Source organism: Gymnogyps californianus, chromosome 19, assembly GCF_018139145.2.
Source record: "Gymnogyps californianus isolate 813 chromosome 19, ASM1813914v2, whole genome shotgun sequence".
Classification (NCBI taxonomy): Eukaryota; Metazoa; Chordata; class Aves; order Accipitriformes; family Cathartidae; genus Gymnogyps; species Gymnogyps californianus.
The window spans coordinates 12491498-12501890 of NC_059489.1; the positions used below are offsets into that span (position 1 = coordinate 12491498).

At 49.3% G+C, this 10393-nt stretch overlaps 1 non-coding gene across 1 annotated transcript; it reads right to left on the minus strand.

Annotated features, from left to right (window-relative positions):
* Window positions 1-8423: 8423 nt before the first annotated feature.
* LOC127024229 (U8 small nucleolar RNA) lies at window positions 8424-8549 on the minus strand. Its single transcript, XR_007767539.1, has one exon. It is a non-coding gene; the product is annotated as a U8 small nucleolar RNA (small nucleolar RNA).
* Window positions 8550-10393: the final 1844 nt, after the last annotated feature.

The window sequence follows — 10393 nt, forward strand, 5'->3', positions numbered from 1 at the left end:
CCTGTAAAGAGACCACCGCCTGGGCTGGTCTATTAGGCAGTACTCACACTGAGCAGTGGCAGAAAGAAAAAAGGGGAGACAGAAATTGATACGGAGCTGATATTTTCCCACCCACAACAGGAAGCCTGGGAAGCCCTGTTGCAAAGCTCTTTTCTGGGCTGTGTTACACATCAGCAGAATAAACCCTCCATATACATGTTTGTTACATGTACAAACACCTCTGCGGGAGGTCTGGTACCAGCCTGGGGACTGTGCCGCACACCTAGGGGGCCCTCCCAGTGCCCCACGCTCAGGCTGAGGGGGACCATCACGTGCTCTCAGCCCACAGCCCACATCCTACAAGCCAGGGAGTACAATGCAGCTTAAACACACCCCAGTCTGTCCTTACCTGGTGAGATGTCCCTCATGGGCTGCTCACTTCTAGCACTGCACAACTACAATGGACCTTGAGCACTGGAAATTGAAATCTGTGCCTTGTACATCCCACCCATGGTCAGAGGGGTTATCCCATCAGTCCCTCAGGCACAGCTGATTTGAGCAGGGCTTAAGGTTTAAGACTCACCTATGCTGCCAAAAACCTTTACCATTTGAGTCGCAGGCTCTTATCAGTTTAAGGAGCTGAGAAACCAGGTCCTGGCCCAGCTTCAGTGTGCACTTATTGACGAGGAAAGAGATCACTTTGAAGTTGTAACCATGTATCACTATGGTAACCTTATAATTGACATTTCTGGGGTATTATAGAGTCTGAAAGTCATAAACTTAATGAAAGTATGTTTTTATTGCACTTCAACTTCATCTCTGATTAAATCAAATTTGCATAATGGAAAGTTATTACATTTCCATGTTTCTAATTTCCCTTTTTCCCCCCTCCTTTTTACTTCTTTTGCCAAGTGTGTCTAAGGTTTTGTTTGTAGTGAAAGCTGTTGAAGGTCGCTTAAGCCATGGCTTTGCTGAAAAATGTTTTTAATAACTTGTGTCGGAGGAGCCCAGGAAGTGAACCCCCGAGAACTGGCTACATTGTGGTTCTTTGAAATGTCTCTCTTTCTTCCCAGTAATGAGAGAACTGCAGCATCTATACGTTATTAAGTGGTTGTTGCAAGAAAGAGGTGCTGGAAGCACTGTGAAAGGTAATTTATCAAGGAGAGATGAAGCGTACTGCTCTTCCCCAGCCTTGCCCTCATGCCACCTTTGCAAAGCATTTTAGGCAGCGTGTATGTTTTTATTTTCAATAAACAAAAGCTCACATCTCTGCCAGCAAGTAAATGATAACGTGTTCCTTGCTGGATTGAGTGACGACTCTTCCTAAATGCAGGTTAAGCAGAATGGCCCTGGGAGAAGATTCGTTTTCCTTGTCTTCTCCAGGACAGTGGAACAAACTGTTCTCCAGGCAAAACAGACACTGCAAAGGTCCCCGGTGTCAGAGAGCCAGACTTACTGAGGGTCTTACTTTTGTTTTGTTTCACAGTGGGTCCCAAGCTTTATTACAAGATGCAAGGTTGACCTGTGTAGGTTACAGGAGTTTGAGGGCACCATTTCGAATCTGGGTTCTCCAAGTGAAGTTGCAGAGTTTGTGTGGGTGAACGCAGAGTCACATCCCTGTGACTACGGGGATCGTTGCCTGCCCTTTGTGGCTGATGCAATACAGTGGGATGGGGAGCAGGTGGTGTTCTTGTGGAACCAGGTCTCCTCCACCGTGCAGCCCCTGATTCTCAAGGTGTTCACCTCCCAAATCATGCCTCAAGCACTGGTGAACAGAGCCCTCTCTGAGCAGGAAGGAGCACCTCCAAACAACTGAGCAGCACTGCTCCACAGGAAAGTACTGGAGGTGAAGAACAGCTCTCAGCTCCAGGAAGGACGTTACTTACTGGTCTGTTAATGATCCAGAACTATGCAGTGTGCCAACCAACAGAGCTCTGGCCTGGCACTTACGGACCAGACATCCTGCTCCCAGCCAGCACACTCCCATCACCGGGTTGCCCCATCACATTTTCTGTTATTAGCACAGTGATGCTGTGAATTCCACGCTCTGTCCTGCATCATGTTTCAACAGGACAAAAGGAAGCGGGAGAAGGGCTTTTTGACCTTTCAGGACCTTGAGCTCAAGTCATGCTCATCCTTCCCAACCTCCAGCATGCTGTTTCAAGGGCAGGAAGAAGCACCAGGAATAGGTGAGTTTGAAGGGAGAAGTAAAGTTACCAAGTGGCCAAGCATCATCTCTTCCTTAATTCTCACTAGTGTCTTATGCACAGGAGAGCCCTGTCCCAGGGCTGATCTGAAGGGTTGTGAGCTGGTGTCTTGAACCCTGGGCCACATCATGCAGGGCTCCACCTCACTGCCACCTTCTTGTCCTTCTGGGGCAATTTGACTTTGCTGCCTGGACCTGCCATGCAGCACAGAGCACAGTCAGTCAGTGTATTCACTGCAGCATGTCCCCACTCCTGCTCTGGCACAACTTCTCACAAGTTCTCCTGTGGAAACCTTCACCTCCAGAGAACTTAACTGAGCCGTTTGCTCTAGGGTTAAATGCAATTAGCAGGTCAAATGCCTGGGAGGCAGCAAGAAACGAATGTCTGGAGCCATCCAAGTCAATGAATTGCCCTCAATCAGTGCCACTTGGTCCTCAGTGATGCCCGAACCTGAGCAGCTAAGCTGAGGTCTTGTGCTCTGACATGTGGCCTGGCAAATGCTGTCATTTCTGCCACAGTCAAATGCCTCCTGACATGTCTTTATTTGCTGTCACCAGAGGTGAGGCCCTTTTAGTGGCCTCTTGGAGAGAACTGCTCTTCCTGAAGAGGAAAGCTGCAGGAGGTCCCCTGGGTATCCCAGAATTTGTCACTCTGCTGCTGTTTCATTAACCCAGGGCACGCTGGTTCCCATGCATATGCAAATGAACTTAGGCTTTGTGCAGGCATCTGGGAGCCTGATGTCTTTCAGGCTAAAACAAGCCAAGTGCTCATCATACCTGCCTCAACTTGTCTGTCTGTGCAGGTGTCTTCCCAAGCACGTGTGGCTACTAGAGGGTGGCCAGTACTGTGTCCTGGCTTGGCGATGTTTGGTCCCTTTCCTGAGGACAACACAGCAGGTTCGCAACCTATTCCTGCAGATTCTGTCTCTGCATGAGGACAAGGAAAAGGCAAGAGCAACGCTGCCAACCACCCCCTGCCAGTTCTTAGAGGGAAGTGACACTCTCTCCTGCGTGGGGACAGAGAGGTCTCACTGTGGCCACCTCCTGCAGGTTGGGCCATCTGCCACAGCGCTGCTCAGCCATGCTGCCAGACCTGCCTGCAAACTGGCAGAGGGTGAGGGGTCCCTGGCTACCTTCTCTGCTCTTGGGCCAACAGCTGCAAACTGTGTTCACTACCCAAATTTCCTACCCTACGTACTCTCCCTTCTCCTCCTCCTGCTCTCCCCCTCATTTGTCCTCTCTGCAAATACTGAAACATACTTTTGCTAGGAGCAGTCTTTATGATTTCTTCCATTCTGCAAAATACCTCCCTATAGGTGGTATTTGCTCATCAGAGAGTTGTGGGATGAGCTGCTTGGGGCAAGGTCTCAGCCCTTGGACATGTTAGTTTTTCAATACCCCACCCCAGTGGAAACTACAGACATTTAGGGTTTGACAGTTTAGCTGGAATCCTGCCATGTATTTTTATATTGCTCAGATGTATTTTTGTATTGCTCGGCGAAAAGAAAGCTGCTCTGAGTTTTCTTTATGTTTTTTTTTTTCCTCAGAAAACAGACAGTAACTGTTAAAAAAAATGTAACTGAAAATCCAATTTTTCTTTTCTTGATGGAATAATTTTGACAGCCCTCATCACGAAGCAATAAAACCAGCTCTCCAGGGATTATGGGTAGTGGGGCTAGCACCACTAATGAAAATAAACAGGCATTTCCAGCAACCTTTAGCTAAAGACCTGTCCTGGAGGGAGGGAGAAAGAAAGACTCGTCATAGAAATGAGGAGGTAAAAGACTGCTTAATCATTTGGCAGGCCAGCCCTGAGGAACAATGAAAGGACATAGAGTATGAAAACCTGTCAGTCCGGCATGGGGACAAAGAAATGCTGTCTGCAGCAATGACCTGGTTTGAGACAGATCTCACCCCTCTGGTGTGAGCCAGAGACCTCTGCTAGGACTAGGAACATTTTTCCAAGGAATAAGAGTCTGAGGTGCGAGATGTGGTGTAGCACACAGCACTGCTGCATCTCCTCCTGTCATGGTGGCAGCCATCCTCTGCAGAAAGCCAGGTCTCCCCAGGACCCATGAGGAAGGATCATGCAGTTCTACCCCAGGCTCCTGGGTATGAAATCCAGGGGATGTGTGAGCAGTTCCATACCAGATATCCAAGAATAAAACTTATGTGGTTCCTGTGCATTTAACGGATACATAAGACATTGTCCATTACTGGCCATTTTACCCCAAGACAGCTCCAGACCCAGCCATGTTCACCACATGGCTTGCATAGGCATTAGGAGGTTTGCACCTCCCCAGAGCCGTGCATGCACAACTGCTTTTTCCCTATTCTCCCTTCAGAGATGGCTCCGTAAAGCCTTGGTGAGTGCATCTGTCTGGGCATGTACCAGGCCTGTCCCTTACAGCCCCACAGCAGGTCCACACCATCCCTCCATGTGCAGCCGTGTGCTCCCCAGCTCTTTGTTAAGCGCCAAACCTGGAGCCTATATCCAGGGTGCTGTAAAATCCAGGTCAGCACAGCGTTGCTGGGTCCACTTTATTTCCCATCTTCCTCCTACTACATCCCGCTGGCTCAGTTTGGTTCAAATGTCACTCAGCCAGCTCCTTGAAAGGCAGGCAGCAGAAGAGATGTTACTGGTGGCCATGTGTACACTTTGCATTGCATCTGCGAGTATGCATGGCAGGAATACTATGCTGCATGAATGTAGTGAGGAGGAGTGGAAAGGGAATATTCTGGGCACTACCAGAGATGTGCCTGTTTCCCCTCAGGCAGAGAGGGTCCAGCTACAAAGCACAACTCCTTGGAGAACACCCAAGTCAATGCTCTTTTCTCACAGTAAAAATGAAACAAAAATGTTTCAGCCTTCTGTGAAATTTCCAACCCTACTCCAAAGCACAGAAGGGCTGGAATTATTCAAAGAATAAGTCTCCACTGTTTCTTGTCTTAACAAAATGAGGCCTTTTCTCTTCAGCTCAGTCTCAGAAATAGCTAAGTTGTATGGGTCAAACATGGCAGAATGGTTCAGCCTGTGCCAGTACCTCGACATGGAAAACTTCAGCCCCAAAGGTTCAAGTCTGGCAGAGTAGCAAGGAGCTGAATGCAGGGTTGTGTAATGGGAAGCACTGGCAGCCCTTAAATTTCCAGTCTTACTGGTCTCTTGAAATATTGACATGCTTCCAGTTCAATGCATGCTGGAGTGCTTTGCTGGGTGGGGGCCAGCCCTAAGTGATGCTTTTGCCATGGATGGAGGGCAAATTCAAGCTCCCCATGGGATTTGTCAGACTCTGAACCCTGGATCCACTGAACAGCTTTGCCGTCAGTATCATGCTGTTGCCTTGTGACAATCCTATGGGGAGAAATCCCCTTTCTCGGGTAGCCAGGCCAGAGTCCAGTGGTGGAGGGCAGAAAGCCTGAGCTCACAGGTGAACAGGGCTGACTGGCAGCACTCGGGGCTGGATGCAGCTCTGTATTTTGGCAAAAGGAAGACTCACAAGTGGTTCACCCTGAGCACTGTCTTGGAGGGCTGCCCTGGGCCAGCCCATGGCATCCTGCTGGCTTTGGCCCCCACATGGACCTGCACAGTTGGTAGTGCTGGGCAAGTCTTATCACCAGCCTGTTTCACTTCTTGTGTGAAGGGGGTGGCAACTGGTCCTGTCCTGGGCAGGTGACTCTATTTTGTAGTAGAGGACCTCACCTGGCTAAGCCACCAAGCTTGGAAGGGAAGGAGCTGCATCCTCGCAAGGACATTGTGGGGTGAAGTTCCTCCTGAACAGACTCTACAAATGTGATCTTGCAGAAATCCCATGCCAAATGCAACGGCGAAGGTACAGGGTCAAGAGGATGAGGAAATCACAAAGAGAGGAAAAACAAAGCAGTGGCCTGGGCTGAGGGATAAACTTAGCAGAGGTATTTTGGACCTCTCCAGAGATTGCGTCCAAGCCTCTTCCACAAGGGAGGCTGGGGTGCCGGCTCCTGTGTTTCTGTGCCTTGGACAGTATTGTACTGCACCTGTGGACAGCCCTTCATTAGATGCATTCCCACCCAGCCCTTCCTGCAGACAACACTCCTCCAGAATACAGCAGAGCTCTGCTGAGGGCACGGTGGGAATAGCAGATGAATTCTCCCTGCTGGTATTCCCCCTCCTGACTATTAACAGCCTCATTTCTCCCTCAGCAAGGCAGCATGTCCTGTCACATCCAGTGGAGCACAGAGGCACGGTCTCTCCTGAGGACAGTGTGTCTGATGCCACCCTTGCTCCAACTTAACTGGGAGCCGAGGCCCATGAAGTCACAGTAAATGATGTGCTGTGGGGGCCACGTCAGCAGGGCAGGCTGCCGTTTGCTCACAGCAGAGTGTGACAGCAACTGCTTCAGTCATAAAAGTGAAAATCAATAAAACTGGAGCACTAAGAAACAGAGGCTCATGCCTAGCAGAGCAGGGCAAATCAGGCACTGGATTAACATCCCACAGAGGAGAGGGCAGCGTTACTGGGAAGGCTTTAATAGTCCCCGTGGAGCCCAGCAGAGGACTGGAGCCAGGGTGATCATTCCCTTGGCAAGCACTGGTGTCCCTTATCTAGGAAGGTAAGACCAGCTACAGCACCAGTGTCAGCAAGGAGACGGCATCCCCAAGGAGTCAACCTACACAGCACCCCCAGGGCTCTGCCATGCTTGTATTGCACTCAGCATGAAGAGACCAAAGCCTCTGTCCTGTGGCAGGGAGGACTGGCCTCTGTGAAGGGACCTGGGCAGACCCCGTTACCCCAGAGCATTCAGCCTGCAACATCACATCCATCCCAGGCTTTGCTCTGACATGGGGCCCTGAGACACAGTGCTGGGAGGCAGGAGGAGGGCTGGCCGTACTGCCAAGACTACTGCACAGATCATTTGTCAGCCAGTCCCGCTGAGGGGCTGGGCCCTGCTCACTAATAGAGAAGAAATTCTGCATCTGAAATGAAAAGTGGAGAGGAAATGATATTTCTTCATCCATTGTGCATTGCTAATAGGTGGAGAGATCTCCCATTTATAACTGAGAATCCAAACTGTAATTGCCTTGCCTGGCCCAGCCCATTTCTAATACTCCTGGGCAGCTGATTGCTATTTCTTACAGACTTTCCTAACAGTAATGATAAAAGAGCTCAAAACTGTCTGGCACAAAGCACCTGCCACTCCCATAAGTGCCAGTCCTAGGTGGAGGATTGAGAGGAGGGTCAAGAGCCTTTGTTGAAATCCGTGTTGCTGTCCAGTTCCACCCAGGCGGCTCTGACCACTGAGAACATGGCAGCCGCACCTGACCTGGAGCAAGTGAGTGCCTGGGATCAAACGACAGGAATGTGACACTGCTGACACAGCACCTTGCAAATGCCACAGCCTCTGGAGCAGCACTTGGCAAACTTCAAGCTCCAGAGATTTATCAGGAGTGTGACATGAAAATATAAGACCAGAAGGAGGATTCAAATACTGAAAAAGCGCCGGCTCACGCATTTGAGATGCTGTGGAATATCACCTGCTGCTGTGCCAGGAGAGTATGGACTCCCCACAGGTGCCATTTCATATCCAACAGCCCTGTGTACAGATCCTTGGACACCCAGGGTATCTCAAACAGTGCCAGACGCATGTTTGGGTGACTGAATCCAACCCTAGGTATCAGAACTTTGGTTTCTTCCTGCTGTTACTGAGGGGTCTTACAAGCTCACCATCTCCCACAGAGCTTCTCACTAACATGTGTCATGGGAAGAAGAGACCAGCCCAGAACTGCCAAACGTTAAGGCACCTCATGTTGCTTCTCAGAGGAGAAAATCTGTTCCTGGAGCCCCTGCAAGGCTAAACATCACTGGGTCTATGGTGCTATAACACTTTTTGTGCCAGTGACCTGGAAATCACCTCTTACACCAGACACATTTTAGGATAAAGGATGAAGAAAAAACATGCCTATTGTGCTCCAAGTCCTAGGAAAGAAGTGATGCTGCCCTGGTTTCATCTGGGATAGAGTTAATTTTCTTCCTAGTAGCTGGTACAGTGCTGTGTTTTGGATTTAGTGTGAGAATAATGTTGATAACACTCTGATGTTTTAGTTGTTGCTAAGTAGCGCTTATCTTAAGCCAAGGACTTTTCAGTTTCCCGTGCTCTGCCAGCAAGCAGGTGTGCAAGAAGCTGGGAGGGAGCATGGCCGGGGCAGCTGACCTGAACTAGCCCAAGGGATATTCCATACCATAGAACATCATGCCCAGTAAGTCAGAGAACAGGCCTGCGGGTGTTGCGTTCCCGTGGCCCCCCGTGATGTAATCACACGTCATCACGCTCCGCTCATCACGTGCTGCCCACAGGGTGGGGCAGGTCAGGATGTACCGCACTGATGGTACAGGACAATGCGATTCAGGCACCGATTTACAGAGATAAAAGACAGTTTTGCTTATATTTTCTCATATCACAGATCAGTTCCCAGAAGTTTCTTTCTGCTCCATCCATCTAGCTGTCAGGATGCTTACACAGCCCAGTGGCTGGGATCCAGTGCTTGCACTAAACTTTCATCTCTGGTGCTGCTTTCATTGATGAGGACAGTGATTTGGACACACTTATCTGTGTGTATCTCATCTCTTCCTAGGACTCTGCTCTCAGTCATGTCCTGTGGCTGCAGAGGAGCCAAGAATCCAGACTTTTTGTTCTTCCTCAGAAGCAGTTGAATTCTGCCAGCTATCTTTAGATACGCTAATGCCCATGGGTAAGCAAGAGAGAGTTATCTCCTGTCTAGATAGTAAACAGAAGTTGGTAGAAAGACTCTTGATGCTTAACTACAAACACATCAGTGACTCATGGGAGGGAAACATTTGGTCTCAGATAGGTGGAGGTGTATATAGGAACAGTGCTTAACAAACATGTGTGAGTGATAGGCATGTTACACAAAGACATCCAACCAGTCTGAGGGTGGTGGTGTATTTGGATGACTCACAGTTGTCTCAGGGTACCAGGGAAGGGACACAACCCAGAATTGGACTTTTAGGAGCCGTCAACTCTTCACATTGGAAGGAACAAAAGCTGGTAGGTTGCTCTCCATGACTGGATTCTCTTTGCTGTGAAATAGCTTAGCTGTGCTCACATGATCACTTAGCATGTCTCAAAGAGGGGGGCATGGTGTTTGGGTGAGGAGCAATGAAATCTTGGACTGCTCTGGCGGTGCTCGGCATAGATCTCTGACCTTGTGGAGCAGGTCACTTTGGTACATCTGTGCTAGGATGTTGATGGTGCAGAGCACCACCCTCCAGCAGTGCGGGTGGTGCTACGCCTCCCTCCAGGCACAGCACCCAGAACCTTGAGAAGTGGTCCTGTAACCCCATCCTCTAAAATATCCACTATGTCTCCTCTGCTGCGAGGATGACAGCTCCTTGGGAAGAACTCTTCCTTATGTAGGAGTCCAGACAAGGGAGATGAGCTCTTTGAGATGCAAATACAGGCAGGAAGCTGTGCTGAAAGAAAGTGAAGGCTGTGAAGTTGGGCCTGTGGGAAAGAAGGTGTCCTTTTCTCCAGGCTGTTTCTTTCACATGCTTATCATGATGAGCAGTGGTCGGAAAATGTCTGTCACATTTGTGACTGACCAGAACTGAGGCAATGCATGAAATTGGTCTCAATTCACTGGAAATGCATTTGGTGATGTGGAAATGCTCTGCCTGGCCGTTTGGAGAAGGATTCAGTCACCCACATGTGATGATGCCCATGGCTGCCTGAGACATCCGCACAGGGCAAGCAGATGTGACACAGCATCAGCAGGAACACCAATGCCCTTCTGGAATGATGATTGGAGGATCTCTGCTGTCGTTGAATACCCACAGGGCCTAAAATGACAGTAGTCATCCCTGTTTGGTTAAAATATGACACAAGCTTTAGAAAAGTGGCACTGAAACCAAAGAAGCAAAAAAGGAAAAATCCAGGAAAGCTAGAATTTAAAAAAGGAGGGAATTTTCTTCATGGATTATTCTTAAATAGATGCTTTTTAACTACAATGTGACACAAAACAAGCTTCTGATATCCTTCCAGAAACAAGATCTCTGTCCTTCTCTGCCCTCCAGCACTGAGAAGTCCTACCCACCATCATGCTCGGTGCCTGGTAAAGCCAGGAAAAACGGATGACTCTCTGGGTGAACACTTCGGTGAAGCCTGGGCAGCCACTGCTGGGCATCCCAGCCAGGAACAGGTTAAATTCTGTGCA